General features: G+C 40.0%; 1 protein-coding gene across 3 annotated transcripts in view; it reads left to right on the forward strand.

Moving 5' to 3' along the window:
• LOC126749074 (brachyurin-like) overlaps positions 1 to 11,613 on the forward strand; it is a 47,176-nt gene that overhangs the window by 5,699 nt on the left and 29,864 nt on the right. The window lies entirely within an intron of this gene.

Here is an 11,613-nt window from a genome sequence, read left to right on the forward strand (position 1 = left end):
TATAGTCTAATAATGCATAAATAGCGTTAAAAATTATTAAGCCTTTATAGCTATTCCGAACAAAGTTTATTAAATCAGCCAAAAAAAACTGCTGCCAAAAGCTCTTAGCGAGCAATTGATTGAGTTTTTAATGAAACAACCTTGCACTTAGCACTCACCAGAAAGATTGTGATGCAGCCTGTCGTTGACTCGACTCTAAAATAGACAACGCTGGCATATCCGACTTGAGAGGCGTCGCAAAACCTATGTAGTTCGATACGTGAGATAGCTCTTAGCTCTAGATGTCTAGATATTTTAATTTCAGATAGTCGGGGTAACTCAATTTTAAATTATGTTCAGATTTCGGTAATATCAATGGGTAATAGTTTATCCCAGGAGACACTAAGCTCCCATAAACGCTGCAATAGATGTTTTGCAAGCGGCATACATGGTGAAACAAATCCAAGAGGATCATAAATCCCACTAATTTGATATGATAAAATGTGTCGTTTTGTGCACGATGGATCATATGGAATATAAGAGTATGAAACATATCAGATAAAGGATCTCATTTTAAACCCAACATTTTTATAAAGGAAGGTTCTTCCTTGTCAAAAGGTCGGCAAGAATCCTAGATGTCACTAAGAGGGATAGCAGTACGAAGTTCCGTATGGTTACCTGCCCATTTACCGAGTTCAAAACTTCCTGAAAGCATTACTTTACTTAAGTCACCCTGAAGAGTTAAAGCTAAAGTCAAATTGTTTGCTCCCAGTAATCTATCGTCCATAAAAAATTGTTTTCTTAATGCCTCAGCTACATGAGGAAAATAGGGTTCGACTTGGGAGGATAATTTATGTAACGTACGCAAGACTACGTAAGGAGAAGATGACACACCATATGTCACTGTGCGCAAATAATAATCCTGAAGAGGCTTCTAAAGTGAGAAAAGCCATAAGATAAGCTGGAAGTCCCAAAATGTAGAGATACATTTATTTTTCTATACATTTGTTTTATGTCTCAAACAAACACATAGGCATATGACCTAAAGCGAAGCAAAATAGTAGCAATGTCTTGTTGAAGCTTGAGACCCACTAGTAGTGTGTCATTTAAGGAGACATCCTGTATATCTCGTAGGCTAGCATCGAAAACGACGCGTATTTTCGAAGCTACTTTAGAACTAGAAATTTGATCCTTAAAAATGGCATGATGTGCAATATAGTAGGCCGAAGGAGAATGATATTGATCTGTAGGCACCAGAGATATATGACCTTTATCCAAATAATTTTGCATGAAGTTGCAATATTTTAACTGTAAGTCAGAATTTTTTAAGAAAGGATTTTCTAGCAACGAAAAACGTCGGTAAGCTTGAGAATAAGTATTAAGAAAAACTGGCCTTTTTTGCATAAAGAGCTAGAGGAACCGAGAATCGACCGGTAGGATCTTGGACAGTAAAAGATTCATATATCTCTTCGCACCTTTTATCTTCTGAAGATAGGTGGGAAGGCCTAGGAATTTCCTCTAGTTCCCAGAATTTTCGTAATTGCATATCGAGATGGATACGTGACAATTAACAAGAGTATGAGAAAGGGATAAAAATGAATTGGAAATGCAACTTGTAGTTTTGCCTTGTAAAATGTACCCAAAAATGGTTTCTAGAGCTACCGGTTGATTTGGTTATCCAAGAATTTTCCCTGCCTTAAAGCTAAAAGGAGTTAGCTTAGCACCAATCAACATATCAATAGCACCAGGGATGTGAAATTTAGGATCTGCCAACTTTAGATTTTGAATATGTGTCAAGTCAGAAGGATTTATTTGAAGTTTTGACTGATCTGAGCAAACCTTAGGAAGCACGACGGCTTCAAAGGAAAACGTTGGCTCAATCTGACCACAAGGTTTTATTAAGCAATGAACTATGCCGTTGTTTACTGACATAGCTATTCCATTAAGATCTTCCACAGGAATTGAATAGTTTCTTTTTGAAAGCCCGAGTCGCTTGACACAAGATTCTGACACAAAATTTGCCATTGATCCTGTATCAAGTAGTACTCTGATTTTTGCAAAATTACCACGGATATCCTTTATTTCAACTTCACATCTAGATAACAAAACCGTGGACTGAGGGACAGACAAGGCAGTTGTAATGCAATCATTGTTGTCGTAAGTATTGGCAAGAGTGTTTGTCATGGGTATAGTGGTCTTAACCTTAAACGAGGGCTCAACAGAAGTATCGGTATGAGTCGCCAAATTAGAACTTAAAACTTGAAACTTAAAACTTTCTTGTTATAAAAGAAAGCCCACTCTGTCCGAATTGCGGTACAGGGAAGGAAACTTCATACCACATACTAGGTATCTGTGATAGGTGGAGTCGCCTGAGAAGGAAAACTTTCGGAGCAACGACACTCCAACGGGGAGATCTTAAAGATCTGGACTGGGACAACGTGCAAGCCTTTATTAAAAGGACGGACCGACTCAGTGAAGACCACACATTGGAAGTGGAGGCGTAGGGGTGGGTGATTCTGGGGTTGGCGAAAAGGGACTTTGCTTGCCTACTTGCCGAGCTCTAGCTCCTCCACCCTTACTACTACTACTACTACTACATCCTTATTGTCTTTATTTTTACAATTTTTTGAAACCTAAAATAAAAACCTATTGTTCTTTGTAAAAACGAAAAGTTTGAAAATCGTTCCCAATCGATTTTCGAATCCTGAGCAATGGCTTGCACAAGAACTACCCTTTTCTCATCGGGTCATGGTGTAGATAAAATAATATCAGTTTCATCCGAAATTAAATAAATGACGGCCCTTCCCACTAAAGTTTGTTTAAATTTAAATGCTTAGGAGGTACATGTCAGCTGGGTTTTCTTCGGACCCAATAGGTATCTATTCATAATTCACTGTCAATTCCTGAACTTTAGATATACGATTTGCAACGAATGTAGTCCAACGTGAAGACCTAGTCTTCAACACAAAACTATACCAGAGTCTGTCCATATAACCACCTTTTTAAAATTAAAATTTAATATAGGAACATCCTTGTTAATCAATCTTGAGAGCAACAAAGCTCCACAAATTTCAAGCTTTGGCAAAGTAATAGTCTTTAAGGGTGATACCCTCGACTTAGAACAAATCAAGTTGCAACTTATCGCACCATTTTTGTACACCCCTTTGATATAAATGCATGCTCTATAAGCAGTATTGTACGCATCAGAGAACCCATAAATTTCTATATAAACCAATTCTTCTGAGGTAAAAAATAAGAATTGAGGTATTTGTAAGTTAAATAATTCTGGAAGATAATCAAAGAGAGATTGACATTTTTTTAACAAACTGTATGGAAGTTTCTCATCCCGTTCTACGTTGCTCACCCATATTTGTTGCATAACAATTTTTGCTAACTGAGTAAAGATAACTGGTCCGATCAGACCTAATGGATCGAACATCTGTGCAATTAAAGATAATACTATTCTTTTAGTAAATTTACTATTTTTATTGACTGCAGGAGCCAATATTTTAAAAGAATCCTTTGAAGGAGACCATGATGAAACCTAAAACCAAGTTCGATGCAGCTTCATGTTGGAACTCTACATAATCGTTCGATTCACCATTGACTAAATTTAGTAAAGGTATATCATTTGATGCGAATTTATGCAAATGAAAACCTTGGATTTCAATAGTTCTGTAAGTTCACCCAAAAGGTTAATAGCCTCTTTTTTGGAATTAGGTCCTGCTAAAACGTCATCAACGTAACCTTGTTGCAAAAGTGCTGTAGATGCTAACGGATAGTCTACAGCTTTATCTTCAGCTAACTAAGTCAAACGTCTAGTAGCAAGATTTGAAGCACAATTGGTGATAATATGTGACAGTTAACAATTCGATGCACCTAAAATCATCAGCAGATGATTCCATCCAGAGAATTTTTTGCAGGAAACATTGTTTTGGATTAACCTTAACCATTCTGTAAATTTTCTTAATGGCTGCAATTATAAGATATACAAAAGTTCTAAACCTGCACAAAATCTCAAACAATTCTGGCTGATTAATAAAACCCTTAAGCATGATCTCATTCAAAGAGATGCAGATGTTTTTGCAAAAGCGTGAAAAACAACCCTTAATTTGGTAGACACACTTGACTCATTTATCACACAGTGATGAGGTAAGAGTATATTCATCAATAAGTCATCATCAATATTATGCTCAAAATCATACTTAATATGCCTTGCATGCCCAAGTTCAATATATTCTTCAATACATTTTTTGAAGAAAAAATATCAGAATTTCTTGTAAACCTTTTTTCTAGAGACATAAATTTTTTGATTGCAATTTGCAAGGAATCTTCTAATTTATTAACTTCTTGATCACTACGCAATGGTAAATCTACTTGATATTCACTAATATCCTAACAGACTTTAAAAACATTTTCTCACAAAGATTATTCTCAGACGATAATATCTTCCTATTCCCAACATATTCGAGTTGCCAAAACTTTTCCATTATTCTATTAAGGTCACTATTAATAGAATTTCACTGTCCAAATAAAGAAACCTGAAAATTACAAGATTTATAATGACAATTCACCATGGCCGGAGCTGCTCCACAAACTAACCACCAAATTTGTTGTTGTCCATTGTGTTTCTTGCAAAACTGGTAACCCTGTACCCAATTTAATTAACCCTGGTAAAATTATTTCAAAATAAATATCAGCTGCAATGAGCATATCCACCTGAGCTGTTCTATAGAAATATGGATCTGCTAACTTAAGCCAATGAAGAATGCCTAATTAACAAAACCTGAAAGTTATTACACCCTTGACGATGAAGAGTTTGTTGACTTAATGGCAAATTCACACCCCCATTATTGTTATTATCTTGTATATGTGTTAACCCTTGACCCAAGTTATCACCTTGATTAGAATCTCTAGTACTGCCTTGCCCTTGAGTAAAAAAAAGATTTTTACCTAAACAATTGTAACACAAATTGTGACCTTGTATAAAGTTTCTTTTTTCTTTAAGGTCCTGTTCTTTGAATTTAACATATTTATGTATTGAGTGCCCTTCTGAACTACAAACCAGACAACCTTGATTACCATAAGTCGCAACAAAAGTTGAGCTCCTTTTTTCTAAAGTTCTGCTCGTTGTCAAACTTACCGTTCTCCTTTACTTAAATATTTACTAAGGTTAACGAGCGCTTTTCTAAAATTTAAAAAAATTTAGCAATAGTTGGCAACACTGTATTATCTCTTTCTAATTCAAAAGCCCTACGAGTCTGAAAATCCAATTTCTGACTTAACATATAAAGTAGTAATATATACCACGAATCTACCGGTAAATCTAAAGCCTTTAATGAATTTAAATGTTGTCTTATGTTAGCCAAGAATGACCTTATTTGATCCCCATGTCCTTTTAATATTGATGGTATCTCAAATAACCCTTTAAGATGAGAATTAATTATAACTAAATTATTGTTATACCTTTTCTTTAATTCCAAATGTCTAAAGCCACTGCATAATTTTCATTAGTTAAGGAAATATTATCAATTAACTTTAAAGCCTCATGTGACAGTGCACCCTTTAAATATAAAAACCTTTGCACGTCAGCCAATTGAGTACTATCATGGATTAATGCACTAAACCAATCAAAAAAAGATTTCCACTCTTCATATTTTCCCGAGAAAGTAGGTGCATTTATATAAGGCAATTTAACCCTTGAATGAATTTAATTTGAAGAGAGTTGAGATATAGATTGTTGTAAAATAGGATCTACTACTCTAGATGATATCCTACTTCACCTATTCTGAATAACAGATTTTATATTGGCACAAATACTAAAATATATTCAACATTTTCCCTTTCCGCTAATTCCTGCTCCTCATTTTCCTCTTCATCGCTCTATTATTAATTGAACATCATAATATGATTAAAATGTTTTTTGTAAATGTGATTCCCGAATAATAAATTCATTTCTAATAACATGTAAATTATCTGCATTAAAAAAAAACTTTCCTTTCTAGTAATTGCACCCTTTAGTTTTGTGTGCCTTTTTTTATGCTCCTCAAGTATTTCCGCCATTTTTGGTATTATTTAGAAACAGTAACTTTATAAACAACTCACAAATCCATTATTAAAGTTGGAAAGTTCCCTGAATTAAAGTTGCGGTTGATAAGGCAAAGGTCCAAAGTGTCAAAGATTGGTCAGTGACCAAACACAATTATGAGCTGCGCAGCTTCTTGGGATTATGGAATGGGATATTATTCTGTGGGGATATTTGCCACATCGCAAAATCATTAATCAGACTGATAGAAGGAGAATGAAAATTCCAATAGTCCCAAGACTATCAGGAAGTGTTCGATCATCTAAAAGAGGCTCTGGCAAGCGCATTTATGTGCACACAGCAGCCGTGCTGTCGGTTCGTCCGTACTAAATCCAAAATGGCCAAGAAGAAAAAGCCATTGTGTAATTATTTTTGTTACTCGCTGAGAGTTGTTACCTGTGTTGACAAAGCAATGGAACGCTTCTACAAGTACCTATATGGGAGAAAGTTCCTTCTGTGAAGTGACCTTGCAGTTTTTAAATCCTTTAGCTTAAAAATCCGGAGGATCAAGTAGCAAGAGGTATAGAGAGGCTACAGGAGTTTGATTTTGAGACTGAACACCGAACAGAGAGAATACTGCCCAGACAACTACAAACATTGTTAGCGGGCAGAGGAGAAAATTTGTTTAGTTGTTAAGAATTACCATTATCGATAATACTTGATAAAATAAGGATCTTATATGAGACCAAGAGGAATATCCCGATAGTCCTAACCTAGATAAAGAAACGCATAGAGGAAAGAAGGCAAACTGTTGTGCTAAAATGTCGTAGTTCCTAGAGGAAATCCATAGAGAAAAGGTGTGGCAAAGTAAGGCAAAGAATTTAGTGGGTCAATAGCAAGACAGACCTAAAGGACTGGTGCAAAGAATGAGTTGAATGTACCATCCATGAAAGCCACAATAGTCCTAGGGTCGCAGTAGAGGGTGTCCCACTCACAAGAAACCTATCAATTCATGAAAACACAGGCGAGTCTCCGGTTCGAAAAGTGATGGGACGTAGAAAAGAAAAAAAGGGGTGGAAACAAAGAAAGGGTGAAACAAAGAAAGGGGTGAGTCAAAGAACGTGTTGGAAGCTATCAACGCAAGATAATGCTCGAGTCATTCACTTTAACCGACGGGCTCCTTAGTAGTAGTAGTAGTAGTAAGGGTGGTGGAGCAAGTAGTAAGGGTGGTGGAGCTTGGCAAGTAGGTCTGAGCACTGAGCAGTCCTTTTTCGCTAACCCCAGAATCACCCACCCCTACGCCTCCACTCGCAATGCGCGGTCTCCACTGAGTCGGCCCGTCCTTTTAATAAAGGCTTGCACGTTGTCCCAGTCTAGATCTTTAAGATCTTCCCGCTGGAGTGCCGTTGCTCCAAAAATTTTCCTTTTCAGGCGACTTCACCTGTCACAGATACCTAGTATGTGGTATGAAGTTTCCTCCCCTGTACCGCAATTATGGTCTGGTATTATTTCCTTGGCCTAAGACCTTTTGCTAAGACCGAGACAAGGTTCGGGGCCTAGGGAACCTTGTCTTGCCTGTACGTCGGCCCGCTCATTGCCCTCAACACCTTGGTGTCCTGGGGCATACCTCAGTCTCACTTCCTTGTGTGCTGCATGCCTTTCCAATGCGTCTCTGCATTCCTGGACTAGCGCTGAGCAGGCCCTGGGTTTCTGAATAGCCTTGAGGACAGCTTGACTACCCCTCGTTACCTTCCAATGCTTCTCGTTTGTTCGCTACTTCGAGTATAGCAAACACCTCCGCTTGGAAAACTGTGGTGTGTTTCCTAGCGGGAAGGATTCCTCTGTATTCGTTTCCATCCTGTATACTCCGGCTCCGGCTGAATTGGTACTTTTCATTCATGATCCATCTGTGTACCAGGCCTGGAAACTATTTGGCTCTTTAATTTGGTTCGCCGACCATTCTTCCCTTGTCGGGATTTTGACTTAAAACCCCTTCTTTAACCTTAGTTTGCCACTTTCTGTAGTGCATCTGGATGTCAGAATTGGTATGTTCTTACACATCCTAAGAGCAATCATCATATGGTCTCGTCCTAAGTGAACATTGCACCACCCTCCGCTATCTCTCATCCTGTTATATGCCGCCATGGCCTTCCTCTCAATCCAGACTGGGAGGTCCGGTAGCCCAAGAAGAATATTTAGTAGTGCCGCAGGTGTTGTTCTCATAGCTCCAGTAATTCCCAAGCAGACCAGTCTTGGCAGTCTGGTCAGCTTTTGGGCGTTGGTGACCTTCAATACGGCTGGCCAGCATACCACGGATCCGTACAAGATCCTCGGTCATATGACTGCGGTATAAAGCCACTGAAGAACGTGGGGTTTAAGACCCCATCTTGTACCTATTGTTCGCCGTAATAGCCATATTAGGGCCGTTGCCTTATTTACTGGCTGCTCTACGTGAGTTTTAAACGTGAACACGTGAGCTGTCTTAAATGACTCCCAAGTATTTGACCTGATGCCTCAAAGTTAGGCGAGTCTGATACATAATGGGAGGTGAAGAATGAGCTCGGTCTTTTCGGGGTTGACCGACAGCCCTGTCTCTCGACACCACTGTTCCACTATCCTGCACGCGACTTGCATTTGCTCACAGACTGTTTTCACGAATTTACCCGTGACCATCACTAGTCCGTCATCCGCGTATGCCTGTGCATAGAATCCTTGAAGTTCTAGCTTCCTGAGGAGACTGTCCATCACCAGGCACCAAAGGTGTGGCGAAAGGCATTTGCCTTGCGGGTAGCCGCCTTTCACCCCGGCCTCGACACGACAGTCTCCCAGTGTAGCACTGATCTTCCGGTCTTCCAGCGCTGTTTTGACCCACCTAACAAGATGAGCCGGAGTGCCCCTGGTCAGGAGAGCTTGGCAAATAGTGTCTGTTTTTGCCTTATCAAATGCTCCTTCTACGTCAAAGAAAAGAGCAAGTGCTATCCTTGTTCTCTATGGCTTTTTCAGCTTTGCTCACTACAGAGTAAAGTGCCGTTTCCGTCGACTTCCCATTCATGTAGGCATGCTGATTTCTATGTAGTGGCAATTCTATTAGAATCTCCTCTGTTATATATTTATCTATAAGCCTTTCTTTAGTCTTTAGTAAAATGAAGTCAGGCTTATTGCCCTAAAGGACTTGTTGATGGTAGTCTTTCTTGCCTGGTTTTGGGATAAAGACCAGATTTGCCGCCCTCCATGTTAGTGGAACATACTCCATTGCAATGCTGGCCTCAAAAACTCTCTTTAAGTATTAAGGTATGATTCCGTCAGGTCCCGCAGCCTTATATGGACTTAACTCACCCACTGCCCAAGCTATGGCTTCGTTTGCTACTATGTTTTTAACGAGGTTCCAGCCGGCATTTCCTTCTCCAGGAAAGTGAGTTTTAAGGAGAAGCTCGATGGTCTCTTCTTTGTTTGAGGTCCATAGTTCACCTTCCTTCAGGCATCCTATCTCTGTTTTCCTGTCAGAGCCCAGTAGCTTCAGAAGACGAGCTGTGTCTGAGAGAGATTCCATCTCTCCACAGAACTTGCGCCAGCAGTCTCATTTGCATCATCGGACTTCGTTTTTGAATTTCCTTCTAGCTGTTAAGTTTAAATCCCAGTTCTCTTGAGTTCCCCCCTTGAGAGCGCGGTGGTGCGACCTTCTTACGTCTTTTTTGAGGCGGTTTAAAATGTCATTCCACCAGGGCAATCTCTTGTTGCCAACTCTCCTGGGAAGACATGTGGCCTCGTAAGAACTGATCAGTATACTGTTTAGCCGTACTACTCCTGTATCTAGTTCCTCTTTGGAGGATATGGCTCCACCTAAAGTACCCATGGACTGAACAAGACCCTCTTTAAATTTGGTCCAGTCGGAGCCCTCGGGTTTCTCTTGACAGGCTGTTCCTCCTTATCCGATCCGATTTCGAATCGGATCATTCTATGGTCGGACATTATTAATGTCCTGTGTTACCCTCCAGTTTTCAACTCTTTCCGCAAATGACCGTGTTACCAGCGTTATGTCGATAACCTCTTGTCTAACTCGATTGACAAAAGTCGATTTTGCATTTACGTTTGTTACCTCAAGGTTTTCCGATACGATATTTTAATAATGCCGTACCCCTCGCGTTGGTATCTGTACTTCCCCATACAATGTTGTGCGCGTTGGTCTCACACTCCACGATTAATGGAAAACCACTATCCCTACTGTATTTTATTAACCATTTTTAGTTCTTCCGTCGGCGGAAGTCGTCCATTATCATACGGAAGATACAAACTGCATATTATTATTATTAACTTATATTTTGTGCCACTTACCGTGTACTACAGCAGAGCTGCCGTAGCATCCTTGGAGCTTACTTGTGGTAAAGGTGTTAGTTGAAGCTCCCTGGATGCTAAGAGATACGTTCTGGGCCTCTGGTCTCCTCTAACACACGGCAAGTTTGAAGCCGGTGGCCCCTAGTCCTCTTATTTGTTCCCTAAAAAGTAAGGTTCTTGTATTAATACAATTTCTCCAGCCTTACCAGTCATGATGCTCGCCAATTCGGCAGTTGCGTCTCGACTATGTTGGAGATTGATTTGACTTACACTTAATTGCGCCATGGGGGACATCCATGGGTGTAGGGGTAGCCCTCTTACCTGCCAGTCCGAGAAGAGTGTCTACCTGGCTTCCTCGAGTCGAGCAGCAACCTCCCTGCTCACCATGAGGTGAAGGTTAAACCTTCCAGACTCTCATTCCATCCTCAGGTGTTGCCAGCTGGGGACGCTTAAGGCCCTATTCTGTATGTCAAGAATTTCCCTGACATACTCTAAGTCTGGCCGCTCCGGTGTCAAGTATCCCCCCAAAGGATGCAGCAGAGTCCTATCACAGGTGCCACCTGGCACTACTACATCCATCGAGATTTTTCGCCAGTTGAAAGGGCAGCGCTCTACGCTGGCTAGGCAAGGGTGGGCCCCTATACTAACTGACGGCCCAAGGAAGCCCTAAAACCCTGGTTGGTACGTTGCTACCTCTCCGGATGGCGCCATCTAGGGCTCGGCCTTGTTTTCTCATAGATTATGCCGAGCAGCGGTGCGATCCCTCCCAGCCCCTACGTGTGTTCCCTCCTCCTTCTATGGGCCTGGGACCATCTAGGCAATCGTTTTGAGCCCCATTAGCTTATGCTAAATGGGTCTCTATCCAACGCTTGACTAGGCGGAGTTAACGGGTTCCTTATTAGATAAATCATGAAGACGTTAAGCTGCGGCAAATCCCATCAGAGTGGGATTTGACATTCGATAAATTCGTGTTCCATTAATCTAATGGCAGAAAGAGTCGGTACGGCGTGACCTGTGAGACTGGTAGAAAGATTTTCTACCTACTTTTCATGGAATGCCTCCATACCAGAAGCCAACCTATAACAATCTGCTTTAATATCAAAAAAAATTTACAACTATTTATAACATTTTAACTTTACTTTAAAAAATTGCTTTAATGTATATAATGCTCTCCTCAGCAAGTGTTATTTTAAATCCTTGCAAATAAGAATATAAGAACTAAATAATGGATAAATGCTTTGTTTTCTTATGAAGGGGTTGCTTGCCGAGGATCTGAT

This window comes from Anthonomus grandis, chromosome 2 (genome assembly GCF_022605725.1).
Source record: "Anthonomus grandis grandis chromosome 2, icAntGran1.3, whole genome shotgun sequence".
Lineage (NCBI taxonomy): Eukaryota > Metazoa > Arthropoda > Insecta > Coleoptera > Curculionidae > Anthonomus > Anthonomus grandis.